This window comes from Cavia porcellus, unplaced genomic scaffold (assembly GCF_034190915.1).
Source record: "Cavia porcellus strain 051 isolate PalLab524CR breed Dunkin Hartley unplaced genomic scaffold, mCavPor4.1 scaffold_22, whole genome shotgun sequence".
Lineage (NCBI taxonomy): Eukaryota > Metazoa > Chordata > Mammalia > Rodentia > Caviidae > Cavia > Cavia porcellus.
Genome location: NW_026947505.1, coordinates 49,400,816 through 49,417,883, shown reverse-complemented (window position 1 = coordinate 49,417,883; position 17,068 = coordinate 49,400,816). Strand labels below are relative to the sequence as shown.

The following is a 17,068-nucleotide window of genomic DNA, read 5'->3' as shown; positions in this document are numbered from 1 at the left end:
ACACCAGTGTCATTTCTGTCAGTTCAAAGATGTGTTCCGAGGATTGTCGATGTCCGCTCCCGGCCGGCAGGAAGGACACACGACAAAGTCTGGCAGTGGACAACCTTTTCTTTTATTTTCCTTCTCCGTACAGCCTGCCCTGGGATCGCTCCCAGCCGAAGCCTCCTTTGGTCCGCTCCCCGCGGCTCCTTCTGGGCTTCTATTTCCGGGCTTCTTCTTCCCCCCCAGGGGTGGCACCAGTATATATACGGATACAGTGTCCAATCATGTTAAAGTAAGCAAGGCAAGCTGATTGGCTAACATCATCAGTTGCCAGGCAGACTATATTGTTGAGCGGGTTGCTTACGCGGTAAGCAGGAAACTAACGTGCTCGATGGGAGGGGTAATCTACCTCAGGCTTTACTCTTTACTACAGGCCTCACGTCCGCCAAGTGAGGCGACCGGGCTCGGGGCTGCGGCTCCCAACATCTCCCCCTTTTTTATTTTTTATGAATGTGCGCATCGTAGCCCTTTCTGGACTGGGTGCAGAGGCTTATGCCCTATGCGTAGGCCCACCGTAGGTCCTTGGCTTAGACCCTGGTCGGCCGTCCCGTGGTCTGCCAAGGCCCTGAGGCCCTCGTCCTTTTTCTAGGGCCAGGCACAAACTGGACGGAACCCGGATGCACACAAGCTTGCACTCATTTCCTCTCCGTAAAGAAATCCCCTCGGAGAGAAATTTAGACCTGGGCAGCATCTAACAGTCCAGCGGCTTACGTGCAGGATGGGGTAGGGCCTGGCTTAGGTTGAGTCGCACCGGGGGAGTACGCTCTTACCCGTCATTGACTCTCCTACCCAGCTATGTCATAATTTTTTAGAGGAGGAGTGTGGGAAGCTCACCACCCCTAGACTCGGTCGTAGGCTAGGCGAGCGAGCCATGCATATGCCTGAGGATCTTCTTGTCCATTTCGGGCTACCGCTATTTCTATTCATCTTGTTGGTTGGTCTGTGATGGATCTCCGGTAGGGCAGGTCTGATCTTCAGTCGAGGGCTTTGTCGCCCGTGTCAGTCTCTCCGGTACCCACAGTGGTTCTCGTCCCGATTCCTGTGGGAAAACACAAACCGCGCCTCGGTTCCAGCTGACCACTGGATCCGGGCCCATCCATTGTCCTGTCAGGACATCTTTCCACTTCACCCACCCTTTATGGTTGGGGGAAGGGTTGCAGTGCTCCACGGCTGGGGAGCAATTATCATTATTTAAATTTAAAAAATTGTGTGTGAATAGTGCCATGGATAATCGCGCCTTTGGGGCCAGGCCTTGGCCTACTCCCCCTTTTTGTTTTTGTAAAATTTCTTTGAGGCTTCTATGAGCCCTCTCAATGATTCCTTGACCTTGGGGATTGTATGGGATACCATGTTTTAATTGAACCTCCATCATTTTGCAGAACTCATTGAAGGCTTTGCCTATATAGGCTGGTCCATTATCAGTTTTTAATATTTTTGGTTTGCCCCATGCGGCCCAAGCCGCCAGGCAATGATTGATCACATTAGACACTTTTTCACCTGTTTCTGCTGTTGCGAATATGACGTGAGAACAGGTGTCTGTGGAAACATGAACATATTTAAGAGTCCCAAATTCCTGTATATGTGTGATGTCCATCTGCCAAACATCACCAGGGATCAAACCTCGAGGGTTTACTCCCATCGGTATGGCAGGTTTGTATGTGGCACAGGAGTCACATAGTCGCACGATATCTCGTGCATCTGCTCTGGAAACATGGAAATGGTTTGCTAGTGTCCTGGCATTGACATGAAACTTATCATGGAAGGCACGGGCTCGCTCGATTGGTGTTAGTAAGGTAAAAATCCATAACGGGCGAGTGGCAGTATCAGCAGCTGCATTCCCCTGTGCCATGGGCCCCGGCAGGGATGTATGTGCTCTTATGTGGGTGGTGAAGACCTTATGGTGTCTGTTCTGAAGCAATGTCTGGATAGACAGGAACAGCCCAGCCACTGTGGAAGTGGATCTAATTAAACCGGCAGTCTCAAGCACTTGCATAGCATTGACCACATACCTAGAATCGGAGACAATATTAATGGCTTCTGAGAACCGTTCAAGAATCATTTTAACGATCTGCAGTTCCACCACCTGAGGCTGATCAGGTTCAAATTGTATGGTAACCGGGGGCTTGCCTAGGATCACATAGGCGCCTATCCCCGTCTTGGAGCCATCTGTGTATATTGTAGTTGCTGGGACTAATGGCTCAGAGGCAGTAACCTTTGGAAAAATTATAGGGTGCTGAGTGACAAATGACAAGATAGGGTCTTTAGGGTATTGATTGTTTATATCCCCATGGAAAACACATCTCAGAATGGCCCATGTATCTATGCAGGCAGCCAGGGTCTTGATCTGGCTGGCGGTATAGGGTACTCGGATGGCTTGTGGTCCTGAGCCAAAATGTTGGACAGCTCTATCATGCGCTTCAAGGGCCAATGAAGCGACTGCCTCCGGGTAATGCTCCATGACTTTTGCAGGTGAGACCTTAGGGTGTATCCACAGTAATGGTCCTTTCTGCCAAATCACCGCTGTAGGCTGTAGACTAGTCTGTAGCAAACAGACATCAAAGGGTCGCCCTGGTTCAATTCTGTGTAAGGTAGCCCCACCTAAGGCTTTTTCCACTCTCTGTAAGGCAGCTCTTGCCTCAGGAGTGAGCCTCCTGTGGGAGGCTATATCTGGGTCTCCCTTCAGAAGGTCGAACAGGGGTTTGAGATCTGAATTTGGTATATGTAAATATGACCTAATCCAATTAATGTCTCCCAATAGCTTTTGCATGTCATTTAGGGTCCTAACGCCATCCGTCCTAATGGTGACCTTCTGTGGAGAGACTAGCATAGGGGAGATTTTCGCGCCTAAGTAGGTCACCATTTCTCCTCCCTGAATCTTGTCGGGGGCAACATGCAGATTAGCTTGTCTCAGGGCCTCGACCAACTGGCCGAGCATATTATTTAGCATGTCTGGGTCCCTGCCGCTGAGCAAAAGGTCGTCCATGTAATGCACACATCTTATCTTGGGAAAGGATTTCCGTAGGGGGGCCAGTAGGGAATCAAGGTAAATCTGACACATAGTGGGACTGTTGGCCATACCTTGGGGCAGCGTTATCCACTCGTATCTGAGATCAGGGCTTTCTTGGTTAATGGTGGGTAAAGTAAAGGCGAACCTATGAGTGTCCTCTGGATGCAGGGGGATTGAGAAGAAACAGTCTCTAAGATCTATAACATAAACTGGCCAGGACTGAGGGATGGCTGAGAGAGCTGGCAGCCCCCTCTGGACCGCCCCCAGGGACTGCATCTGCGCGTTGACCGCCCTTAGATCATGGAGCAGCCTCCATTTGCCAGACTTTTTCTTAATTATAAAAATGGGGGTGTTCCATGGGGAGGTTGACGGCTTAATGTGTCCTAATCTAAGTTGTGTACTGACTATTTCTGACAAGGCTAATAGCTTCTCCTTAGGCAGGGGCCACTGAGGTACCCAAACCGGATCATTTGACCTCCAGGTGATTTTGATCGAAGTGGGTAGGAGAGCTTCTTCAGCGGCCCCTAAGAAAAACCCAGCCCTTGCCTACCTTTTTTGTTCTCTACTGGTATTGGGGATGTCCGACCCTGTAGGGCATTGCCCAAGCCTTTGCCGGGGGTATATCCCTGGTTCCTGAGTATATCCTTAGCCTGGGGGGAGCAGTTTGACGTAAGCGTGACATCCATCTGAGTGAGGATGTCCCTTCCCCATAGAGACACTGGCAACTGCAACACAAAAGGTTGGAAATGGCCCTGATGACCCTCCTCATCGCACCAGAACAGGGTTGAAGCACTAACCTGAGGAGCTGACACCATCCCCAGGCCCTGCAGCGTGTTATCTGCAGTGTTGGTGGGCCAGTTGGAGGGCCAATCCTTTCTAGAGATAATGGAACGGTCAGCTCCTGTGTCTAGGAGCCCTGTTATATTCTTGCCATTGACCTTAAGTGAGAGCATGGGCCTTTTATCAAGTATTATATGGAGTCCCTCGAAGACTTCCCCTGAGGAACCGAAACCTTGACTTTCTCTAATTTTCTGCTTTGAGGGGAATCTCTTGTGGAGACTGGGGAGCAGCAAGAGCTGCGCTATCTTGTCTCCTTTATTGATTACCATAGTACCCACAAGAGATTGAACCATAATTTTAATGTGTCCTGTGTAGTCTGAGCCTATGACCCCCGGGACTACTATGAGACCCCGAAGGGCCGTGGAGGATCTCCCGATCACCAGACCCACGGAATTTTCGGGTAACGGTCCCTTAAAGGTGGTTTCAACCACTCGAACACCCATATCAGGCACTAATATAAGTCTGGAGGCGACACTGAGGTCCACACCTGCTGACCCAGGGGTGGCCCTTGTTGAAGGCTGCCATCCTGAGCTGTCCTGTCTCTGGGGCGGGGGCCCGCCTGTGAAGGGGGCCCCCTCTGGCCGTTTTTTGGCCCTCTAGCATCTCGTCCACAAATACGGTTGCCCTGAGCATCAAAGACCGACCTACACTCCTCAGCTTTGTGTGATCCCCTCTTGCATCGCCCACAAACATATGGTTCTTCATTCCTAGGGCGAGGCCTAGCATCTGTATTGTTTGGGCAATGACGTTTAATGTGTCCTGGCTCCCCGCAGGCAAAACACCCTTTAGCCTTACATTCCCCTTCTAACCCGCGAGGTCCCCTCTGCTGTACAGCCGCGGCCAGGAGAGCAGCCACTCCCGAGTTGGAGAGCGGCCCCCCTATCTCTCTACATATCCTAATCCAGGCGTTGAGGTCCTTGTTCTTATGAGGAGCTATCGCTGCCTTGCACTCCTTTGTACATTGCTCAAAAATCAGCTGCCTTACCAGCGGTCGAGCCACTCCCGGATCAGAAAATATCTTATCGGCAGCATCTTGCATTCGGGCCACAAAGTCAACAAATGGCTCTGTGGTACCCTGAATTACTGGGAAAGAACCCTGCAACTCCTTATCGAGCGACTTAGGCTCCTGACAGCTGGTCTCTTTGGCCTCCTTGCCATTCAACTTTCCCTCGTCCTCGGAGTCAGACGACTCCGAGGCTAGAGCCCCGTCCTTCTCCTTAGCATCTTTGTTCCCCTTGACGGGCCCCTCTCGGGAGCTCCCCGACTGGGCCTGCTCAAATACCCTGCGTACTTTTGTAAGCTCTTGAGAGCTTTCTCCACAACCACCCTCGCTCTTAGTGTTGCTACCTAGCATGTTTCCCATCTTTTAATATGTTACTCACCGCGTGAGGCCCAAGGAATCCGCCACTTACGCGTGAGCCTGAGGGGAGTCTAAAAGCCCTGTAGGTGCGCGCCACCCAGAGCCCAGGCTTATCCCCAACTCACCTGTCTCGCAGCTCTGTACTGGAGCGTTGTCCGCTGTCACGTCTCGGGGGTGATCAGTCCCCGTGCGGGCCTCCAAATGTCGATGTCCGCTCCCGGCCGGCAGGAAGGACACACGACAAAGTCTGGCAGTGGACAACCTTTTCTTTTATTTTCCTTCTCCGTACAGCCTGCCCTGGGATCGCTCCCAGCCGAAGCCTCCTTTGGTCCGCTCCCCGCGGCTCCTTCTGGGCTTCTATTTCCGGGCTTCTTCTTCCCCCCCAGGGGTGGCACCAGTATATATACGGATACAGTGTCCAATCATGTTAAAGTAAGCAAGGCAAGCTGATTGGCTAACATCATCAGTTGCCAGGCAGACTATATTGTTGAGCGGGTTGCTTACGCGGTAAGCAGGAAACTAACGTGCTCGATGGGAGGGGTAATCTACCTCAGGCTTTACTCTTTACTACAGGCCTCACGTCCGCCAAGTGAGGCGACCGGGCTCGGGGCTGCGGCTCCCAACAGAGGATGACAGCCCGTACTCCTTAACATACTTCCCTGAGAAAGTTCAGTGCTGTCAAAAGAATTTACTGATTGTTCCTGCCAAAACCTGAGCATAGGCCCCGAGCTCTCCTCTCTCAGAGCATTTAATGTAGAAAACTTGCAGTTATAAATTTATTTTCTTTTTGAGATTTATCTTGTACATTCCAGGAATGTCTTTCTCAGGGACCTGGAAACTATCACTGTGAAATACGATCATCAAGAATGATTAAGAAAAAACAAAGAATGATTGGCCCACCCCAACCTCCGGGGGTGGGTGGAAGCCTAATTTCTATAACCACAGGCAACAGACAGCGGCCTAGTCACATGGAACTCACATGGAACTCGGCACATAACATGTTTTTTAAACCTCCTGCCTTTTGTGTCTGTACATTCGAGTTTATTTATATACTGGAATCTCCTTGCTGTAGTAGCTTAACAAAACCTTTCTTGTAGTTTTTAACAGTTTTTGGTGAATAATTTACCTTTAACATCATGAGTTAGCCTGTTATTACGCATGGCACGTTTTTGGCCGTGTTGTAGTGAAGACAAATTCTCACAGATGGTGTCGTTTATCTATCTGCATTTTAGGTTTCTCAAGATGATGCTTTTTCTCAGGATTTGTTCTTCATACTCTCTGCACTTTGATGGAGATGGGTTCAAGGGAGGCCGTAGGACGAAGTTTTGTCTAAGATGACAAGAAAATGCTAGAGCTGTGTCCAGAGGCAATGCCCAGACCCCCACGTCTCCGTGTCTGCCTTGGTAATCTAACTTCAAACCTCTCAAGGGTTCCTGTAATTATCCCAGTTGGGTCTTGCAGTCTCAATTTGACCATGGGACCTTCAAATGCAGTAGGTAGTTAATTAGAGTCTGAGACTCAGGAGAGACACCTGAGCTTAGAGACACGGATTTAAGGTGATCAATCAGCTATAAATTGAATAGTAGGATCATGAAGCAAGATTCGGTGGATTATGAGAAGACATGACAACACGGACAAGTGCTCTTGTTTAAGAAGGGATGGAAGACTGCTTCTCAGCTTTCTACTTACCATCACAAACAGAACAATATAGGCATATGTCACTGAGGGCAGTTTCTAAGAAATCTAACCGTCCGTATATGAGGCTCAGTGACATTTTTCAATGCTATCTATATTTGTTTTTTATGACTGCCATACTATACTTTGGTACCATAAATAGTGTAGCTAAAAACAAGAGGAATTTATTATCTCATAGTTCTGGGGCTAGCAATCCAAAATTGAGGTGTCAGCAAAAACTGGTGCCTCTGAAACCTTCAGTGAAATTGTTCTCTTTCTCTTTTCTTGCTTCTGGTGGTTGCTGCCAGTCTTCAAAGTTCCTTGGCTAATAGTTATAAGTCTTCAGTATTTACCCTCATTACCACACAAGATTTCTCTTTGTCTCTGTGTTCACATGGCCATATTCTTATAAGAACTCAAGTTACATTGGATTAAGGACCCTTCCTACTCTAAACCTTTGCCTTAACTAATTACTTCTGAAATGACCCTGCTTCTAAATAAGATCTTATCCTTAGGTACTGGGGTTTAAGGCTTCAATATATTCTTTTGGGGAAACAGAATTCCTTTCATCATGTTAAGTTTATATTTCATAATTATAACAAATGAAATAGAAAGTACTATGATAGTAAACATTATATTTAATCTGATTTTAATATCATTTATATTCAAATTGGATATATTTTCTTATTATACATGATCACTAGCACTGATAAAAAATGTGCACAGAATTCAAATTCTAGATTATTTATCATGGGTAAAAAAATCATATGAATATATAATAAAAAGAATATTCTATAAATCCTCTGTAAATATAAAGTTGAAATTATATTAGAAAAATCTATCAGTCTTTCCTTATTTTTTCCCCATGGATAGGTATAACAGAAAATTTCTCATAAAGGTAATAAATTTTAAATCCAATCAAATTTTCTACAGATGAACAAACATACATTGTTAGGATGGCCATCAAGTAGCTTCTCCAGATAGTGTAGCTAGCACGAATATATTTGAAGGCAGACTTTGGCCACTATTGTAATACTAGTAGGAAGGAGCCCTTGCCTGCCTTCTCCATCATTACCACCTGTCTCTTGAGCACTATACTCTCTTCTTTAGGTTAAGAAATGTAATGTCCCAGTAGGCCACTCCTAGAGTGACTCAAAGGAGAGGGGCGTCCCTTATGATGCTGAGAAGAGGGCAGACACTTGCAGATTCACCCTTCTTAAGTGACTCTTGCAGGAGCACAGAATAAATGTGTTTTTAATGACAGCAGTCAGCTAGGAAGTGCTGTACTTCTGGGCTCCACCATAGTGCTTTGCTTCCTGCCTGGTAGGAAGCTCTGAGACAAAGGAAGTGAAGTCTTTAAAAGCCAAACAAGTTAAGCAAGGGAAAAACAGATGACTGTGGTGTTTCAGAAGCCAAGGGAAGGTGTGGCCCGCAGAATCCATGCTGATGGTGCTGCGTAGGTAGGCACTGAGACACTATGAGAGACAGCAACAAATAGAGTTTTTTCAAATGGGAGAAGCCCATGTACAAATTACCAGGGTTACAGAGAATGTCAATAAGAGATGGGATGGCAGAGGTAGACAACTGTTTTAAAACTTTGACTTCCAATCGGTGTCTCTAAGTTTACTAGTTTTATGTTTTGTTGTAGCAAAATAGACCATATATTAAAATTTGTCCCCCAGGATTAACAGGAAAGCTTTTTTAAAGTTATACAACATCAGAAATATTTAAGTAGATTTATATGTTATTAAGTGTTTTGAGTTCTGTGGAAAGTCTGTGATTCTTCCTGTATCAGTCCCCTCCCCACTCACAACAGAGCCATCACTTTTTAAATCTAACGTGAGGAGGAGGATGAAGAGCTTGATACCGGGCTCTGTTTCCAAAAAAGGAAAAAAGAAAAGGAAAGAGCAAAGAACATCAAAAATGCATTTTTGATCCACTTTAGTGTTCAGGTGAAAACAAAGGTAAATCTCCTGGAGCGGCATTAGGAAAGGACGGAAGCCTGGCACGGTGGTGTGCACTTGCAGTCTTAGCATTTGGGAGGCTGAAGCAGGAGGACTGATGCCAGACCCTGGGTCAAAAAGATGAAAAAAGGAAAGGAAGGGAGGGCACAGAGGCAGGTGGAGGGAAGGAAGGAGAGAGGGAGGGAGCAAAGGGAGGGAGAGAAAGAGCCCAAAAATCTTTTCATAAATTATTAGATTTACTTTCTGAGAAGAGAGCATTATGAACAGTGAGTCAATGTTTGCGAAATGTTCAGAAGGAGTTGGGAGATTAATTTCTTGAGATTTATAGAGAATAATAAAAAGACTTGGAAGTGCAGATGTGAAAATGGTGTAGTCCTGGCTCAGCCTCAGAACCATGTTGGAAATAAATTGTTAGAAGGACCCACCAATGACTTTCAGGGGTGCTCGATTCAGTTAAGGGAGATAGTGTTCTAAAAAAGTGTTCCCCAGACACTTAGCTTCCTTTTCCATCATGTTTTCATAGCAGAGCGGATGCTGCAATGGTAATAAGTATAACTATGTATAATTGTGATGCTATACCCTAGAATACTGGACTCAGTTTCACCTTTGAAAGCCGATTATCCATCTGTCCTTAAACCTTTGTCCTTTGACTTTTCCCACTTTGCTATATAATTGCCTATATAAATCATTTAGTAGGTAGCTTATCTGAAGAAAATATCAAGGGACAGACAGTATGTCTCAGCAGTCGAATACGTGCCTAGCAGGAGCAAGGTCCTGGGTTCAATGAGAAACAGACAGAGAGAGAGAGAGAGAGACAGACAGACAGACAGAGACAGAGAGACAGAGATGGAGAAGACAAAAAAAGAGGAGTAGGAGAAAGGAAGAAAGAAGGGAATTTCAAAGCTGTTTATGGTATAAACTAAGATTTGTACTACTTTGAATTTTATTATTACTTTCATTTTCTGAAAACTGGTATCAAAGAAAAATAATTATAATAATTATAAATAATAATTAAATAAGTGAGGATGACTTTATTGAAGGGTTTTGTATTAGGGAGAGAGTAAGGCAGAGGAATCAGGGGTTTATAAGGGCTGAAACGAGGTGTCACAAAAGTACAGGAGGACCTTAGGGGTAGGACGTACACCATCTGCTAACTGGCTTTATCCAAAGGAAAAATCAACTTCTCATTTCTTTTGACAGGAGATAGTTTTGGCAACCTCAAGCAAAGTGTCCATGAAGTCGGTCTTCTGCTTTCCCACAGCAGTTGGGAGACAAGGATGTTATTTCCTTTGATGATTACATTTCAAAGGGATGGCTCCCAGGCCTTTGAAGCAGAGGTATTATTGGGTTGTAAAACTGGCAAAAGGCTTTATAAAGTTATTTACATCTCAGGAAAGGAAAGAAATTACAAATTTTCTAAAATACAAATTCTATAGGAAATGAGGGCAGGGCTTTCAGTAAGGAGAAAGGTTACCTAGTTTTTATTTCTCCCATTGATTATTGTTCATGTGATGTTATTATTTAATGTTGAATTAATTCTTGCTCAGTCTAATACATTTGCATATTAAGCTCCACTTTTGTTTTCTCCAATGAAAATACTGTCTATTGTAACACTGTCTAATACAACATTCTGAGGTGATGAATCACCACTAACCAGATGCAGCCTTTGGGCACTTGGCACATTGCAACTGTGACTATGGAACTAACTTTCTAATTTAATTGGTTGAAATTTAAATAGCCACCTGTGTCTGGTGGCTGCCATGTTGGACAAGGTGGCCTCCAAATTTACCTCAGCATCATTTTATCTGCAGAAAAACTTTAGCTACCAAATGTGATGCCTATGACCCGGGTCATTCTTTAAGGAGAAATTATCACTGGGGTTTATGGACACTGTACTTACTTTGGAGAGAAGTAAGATAATGTACATGAAACTACCCAGCAAAATCAGTACTCAGAAATGTTAGTTTTTCAGATTCCTTCAAGAAGCACATAATGATTCTCTGGCCGTTTAGTCTGGTTTTCAATCTGTATAAATGATAATTAACTTCATAAGATCTTAAAAGATAAATTGATGAATCTCATAGTGGAAAAATAAAAGTGGGATGCAAGGAGGAGGGAAACTGAATAAAATTGGAATGTATCACATACATGTACCAATTCCCTACAGTGAACGTAGTCATTTATGTATTGCAAACATGAACTAATAAGAGTCAAGAAATAAGAAGCACATAATAAATTGACAAAATTTTTACAGTCTGGAACATAACAAACAGCAAGACCTTGGTTGTGTAGATGTTATAGGAACAGAAATGTCAGAATTCTTCATTCACTATGATGCACAAATACAATGACTGTTTTATGATTTACAGACAGGTACTTAATATTGGGAAAGTTATTGTCCTGATATTAACTGAACCCAAAATTCCAAATTTTAAAACCAGAAATCATAAGCATGTGGGATACCCCAAACATTTAATAATAGCATATCATTATATAATGTTATTATGCATTCTTTTTTTTTTTTTTTTTTGGTCTTTTTCGTTTTTATTGGTACCAGGGATCGAACTCACAACTGCCTGCTTGCAAGGCAGGCGCTTATGCCGCTGAGCTAAATCCCCAGCCCCCTTATTATGCATTCTTTGCTCTCAAAGAGTTACAAAAACCAAAACCCTATATAAAGACTAAAATGAACATTCCATAAAGATTCTATGTATGATCTTATAAATCACATGTTCTAAAAAGAAATGTTGTCTTCTCTGGCATGAATTATATATCTAAAAATGTAGCACACATGGTAGTGATGGGAAGGAAAAATAGCACATAATGGGAGAAAGAGAACAATATTGGCAAATCTGTGTCACCAAAATGTAAGGGCCATGACAGACTACAATTAGCTTTTATCTGAAATTAGGCTACTAAGGAATTATACATTTTTGAGTTGTGAGCATACAAGTTGGTTTATCCCAGACAGTATGTTCCTCCTATATCTCACTTGGCTTTTTTTTCTACTGTTAAGTACTGTCATGTATTTTCACTTGTAATAGTTTCAATTCAATTTTCTCAGGGAATTAATTGTATGGTGATAAGTTTCCAAAAGATATGGTAAGTTTTTATGACTTGATCAGGATAGTTATATAAAAATTGAGTTTGGATAAATTGCCTGTTTCTGATTAAAGAGTTTGGGGTATTGCATTCAATAAGAAGCAGAATATTGGAACTTACAGTTTAGCAGTTCATTTCATAATTGGTCTGAAAAAGATGTTATCCACTGACTTTGTATTGTCAATCTCATGCTAAACAGATACGACTCATTACTTAATAACTAGAAAATTTTACTTCATTTAAGTGAAATTGATTTAAAACATCTCAGCTTTACACAATGCAAAAATGATAAGATTATGATTTGCCAATAAAGACCAGTAGAGGCCAGTGATTTAACTCAGCAGTGCAGTACCTGCCTGGCAAGCATGAGGCCCTGAGTTTGGTTTCTGGTACTAAAAGATAAAATAGTTTTTTAAAAAAGTCTCCCTCAAAAACTACTTTTTAAAAACCTTTAAAGACCATTAGAACAAATTGTAAAAATTTATTTTTGATGGGTTAGCTTGATTGTGCCCATTTGATTGGTTTTGGGATCAATCAGGGGACCTGCAGAGTACCCTTCTAGTTGGGTCTGGGTGGGTCATTGAGGCATAATCTTGGAGTCTATATCTGGTTCTTCATCCTTTCTTTTTCTTTTTAAATTTTTAAATTGTATTTTAAAGGGACTAAAACAGAAGAGTAAAGTGAAACAAAACAAAACAGTGATAGGACAGTAGGAAATCCACAATCATCATTATGTTGCATGATCTTATCCTCTAATTAGTTGCCCAGTTGCCCAGTCAATCAAGCAATTTAAATGTCAGGTTGATTCAGTATTATCATCTTAGCCCGTGTGGTGTCCAGTTAATTTTGGTCGGGGGAGGGAGGACGCAGGAGACAGGAGGCAGGAGGTGGAGGCGGCTTCTTTTCTGGTTCTCCCCATCTGACAGAACCTCCGCTGGCTCACAGGAAGGCCGATGGCTTCTTTGCTGGTTCTCCCCTACAGGTAAGGCCTCCTGCGGACTGCACTCCTTCCTTGCTGTTTTTCCCTGGTACATAGGTTTCCCTGGACAGCAGGACCTCCGCCGGCGCGTAGGTTTCCCTGGACAGCAGGACCTCCGCCGGTACATACGTTTCCCTGGACAGCAGGACCTCTGCCGGCACGTGGGTTTCCCTGGACAGCAGGACCTCCGCTGATACGTAGGTTTCAGGGTCTGCATTACTTCGCTGTTTCTCCGCTGCTGGCAGGCCTCTGCTGGTGCACGGGGTGCAGGGACTCCCTCCATCCTTTCTTTTCTGGTGCTGTTCCCCTGCTCTGAGTCCTGATAGCCATGAACAGAGAGCTTCACTCTTGTATCATTCCACCATGATATTTTTGCCTTGGAGCTGCTGACCATGAATTGATTCTCCTTTAAATGTGAGCTATGTTGAACTTCCCTTCTTTTAAATTGTGGGTGTCAGCTATTGTGTCCACCAATGAGAAAGCTAACATACACTATTTAAGGTATTTCACGTATAAAATTTCAAATTATACTGTTAAGGAACAAGTCCATACTACAAGACATAATCATATAATTGTGTTTCTTGCTGCTAAAGGTAAACATACAATAATTAGCAAAGAAACTTTTTTGGGAAGCAGGGTCTTGATGTGTAGTTCAGGTTGCTTTGAACTCACTGTATAGTTCAGGCTGACCTTAAACTTGCAGCAATTGTCCTGTATCAGCCTCCCAAATGCTGTGATTACAGGCATGTGCCACCATGGTTGGCATGAAACTAATGTTTACCAGACAACTTTTGTATGCTGAATACATAAATGAAAAATTCTTTTAACCCATTTTTGTGTTTTTTATTTCTCATCTACTTTAACCTGAATTCACATGACTATTTCATGATTCCTTTGGATATGGTCAATTATCTTTATATTGTGATGATTGATTACATATGCTAATATTTTGTATTTTACAGACACTATGACTTGTTTTCACTCTTAAATTTTGAATCAATTAAGAAACAATGATCTTACATGAATGCCTACTGAACCTGACATGGACTTTAAAACATATAAAATATAAATATTCTTATTTGAAACATTACAATGGTTAAAAAAAGAAATCCACAAATTTGAGAAATTGAAATATGCTTGAGTTTGGAAAAACATCCTTACAAAGTTAATGCCTAGAAGGGATGGTTATTGTTTTATTTCTATATTTTAAAATACCTTTTTAAAGAATTTTTTGATCCACAATGTAAATGTAATGACTTTCAAATAACTGCGGTAAATAGTTCTGAATAAATGAAATGTTCTGGTTTACACTGACTCCTTTAAAAATCTCAGTATTTGATCATTTAAAAACTATGTTCTGAATATATTCACAGTATAAGGTAATAACTAGTTCAAATTTAACATATTTTCATTTTCACAGTATTTCAAATGTCAGTACTGTAACGGGTGGACTGATTCTGTGTTCTTTGGGACACTGCCAATACTTGCTTCTGTGTTCTCTGTTGACTTCTTTGCAAAGTTCTTAATGTGAGTTTTGCTTAGATATGCACACTGAGTAACTATGAGATCACTGAACAATTTTCTTCATTACAAATTTTCCATTTTATACTTTCAAATTTTTATTTTCGTTACTTGTGCATTATAAACACTATTTCATTTTAAATAGAAGCCGATTTTCTAAGTTCAGTTTCTACACAATCCTGCATGAATTAAGGGGTACTGTTTGCATCTCTGAATTCCAAGAAAGACCTTTCAGAAAAGGTCCTGAAGAAATGCTGTTATAGAAGCTGTCTCTGTCTTTTGTGCACCACTTTACCATAGACTCGCAGTCCTGGGGTTGAATATCTTCTCACTCAATTCTATGTAAACTATTTAGCATAGTTTAGCACCCCAGTGAATGATCATTTAGTCTTGGCTTCAGGCCCACCAATGATGGGAAAATTCATCTTCACAAAACCCCCTTTCCATTTATGGTATAGTAGAAAGCCTATTGGTTTTGGAAACAGACAGGATAAATCACAATTCTAGTTTTAGCACTGTGAAGCAGAGTATTACCTTCTCTGAGCTTTGACATACAAGTGCACAAAATCAGCTGATGACAAACTGTATGAAGATAAAGCTAGCTCAGGTACAATATGCTCAATGATTGATAGTCCCCACAGAATTATTTTTTCTGCTAAATCTGCTTTCCTATAAATTACTTCATTCAATTAATATTTGTTGAAAGGACTATTCAAGTCACCATACTGTATATAGCTGGGAACAAGACAAAAGGAAATTTAGTTTCAGAAAAATTACATTCTGATGATAAGAAGCAGGCCAGTAGATAGCATTTAGCTCTGTGCTTACTAAATATTCACTGAACTGAACAGAGTGTACTTTGCTCATGTTAAAAGGATTTATGCAAGATCAGGAGGAATGATTTAAGGTGAACTGTATGTTTCCATTAAAGTTTCTAAGATATCCTGCTTATTTTCTTTATAACACTTACCATACTTGATATCGTGCACATTACTATGTTTTCTGTCACCTCCTTGACCCGGAATGTGAGCTTCTTGAGGATGGGATTTGTATTTCCACTGCCTAGAACTGTGGCTGCCATCTATAGAAACTCAACAAATATTTGTCGAATGACTGGTAGTTCAGCTCCAGTTATACTCATGAAATGGGCAGTTTAAAGGAAATTCAAAGCATTTTGCTTCCCTATTATCACTTGGCTACAGGAAGCAAATTTATGAGCTTTCATACCTAACATCTTGTTGCCTAAAAATGGTTCTTGCTTTTTGGAGCATTTCATGAAAACTATTAATTCTTAATATAGAAAAATGTAGATATACATAAAGTTTTGAAATCAAATAAATATACAAAAATATCTGGTTGAGATTCCTTGACCTGATGGAGGAGGGAGAAAATTGAAAAAGAATTAAGATTTGCGTGTGCATGTGTGTGCCTGTGTGTGTGACATTTCTTACTTTTTGGAAATAATACTAATGTCTATTGTTAAGTGCCCATTACTTTATTTGATTTTTTTCTCCCTATGATTCCCTTCTATTTTCTTGAGGGAAAAAGGAGAGGGTGCCAGAGATGGAGCCCAGTTAGTAGCATGCTTGCCTGGAATGTTCAAGGCCTAGGGTTCTATCATCAGCATCAAATGAATATTAAGCAATTATTTTAAACTTTATGTAACAGACTACTTAAAATACTTAAAATTTTGGAGTACTCAATTAGGACTAGACCCTGTTCTATGAAGATAAAACCCACATTTTTGGAAGTGGTTCTGAGAGTGCTGAAGGCTACAAACCCTCTGGAGTGGTACAGAGTTTTCCACATGACGGGGTTAGGGAGTCTCTAAAACGGACCCCAAAGATCTCTGCATCCTGATATTCACACATTTTGTGCTATATCTTCCCCTTAAATGGAGCGATTCACTTCTGAGCAATAGAATATGGCAAAAGCGATGGACTGTCACTTCTGAATTTAAGTTACAGGGGACCAGGCCTTACACTTTGCTTTTTTTGTCTTGAGTTCTCTGTTCCTCTCCTTCTTGCTCTTCTTACTTGCTTGTTCTGATGAACAAGTTGATGTGTTGGGTCTGCACCTTGCAGTGGCCTACATGGCAAGACAAAAAAAGAGCTAGATCTTGTCAGTATCCACAGTGAGGTGACCCTGGAATGTGACCCTCCCCTAATGAAGCTTTGAGACAAAGGCAGCATTGGCTATGACCTTGACTGTGGCCACAGGAGAGGCCCTGACACAGGCTGCCTAGTAAGGCCTACCCTGCATTCTTGACACACAAAAACTGAAATAAAAATGTTGTTACTGGACTAGAAGTTTAGTTCAGTGGTGCAGTGGTACAGTATGTGCTTAGCATGCACCAGGCCATGGTTTCAACCTCTGGCAGAACACACACACACACACACACACACACACACACACACACACACACATTGTTATTTTAGGTCACTAAGACATATGGTAATTTCTTCCACCTAAGTGATAACTAATACATTATTCAGATCTACCTTAATATATCAAGGACTACCTTATGCATTATATGAAAAACTCTAGAATTATATTGTAAGTCACTAAAATATACCTTG

At 42.3% G+C, this 17,068-nt stretch overlaps 1 long non-coding RNA gene across 1 annotated transcript in view; it reads left to right on the top strand.

Annotated features, from left to right (window-relative positions):
- LOC134472127 (uncharacterized) overlaps nucleotides 1–14,633 on the top strand; it is an 81,894-nt gene extending 67,261 nt beyond the window's left edge. Inside the window, exons 2-3 of the long non-coding RNA XR_010041990.1 lie at nucleotides 10,088–10,224; nucleotides 12,972–14,633. This is a non-coding gene — a long non-coding RNA (uncharacterized LOC134472127). The remainder of the gene's footprint in view (nucleotides 1–10,087; nucleotides 10,225–12,971) is intronic.
- Nucleotides 14,634–17,068: the final 2,435 nt, after the last annotated feature.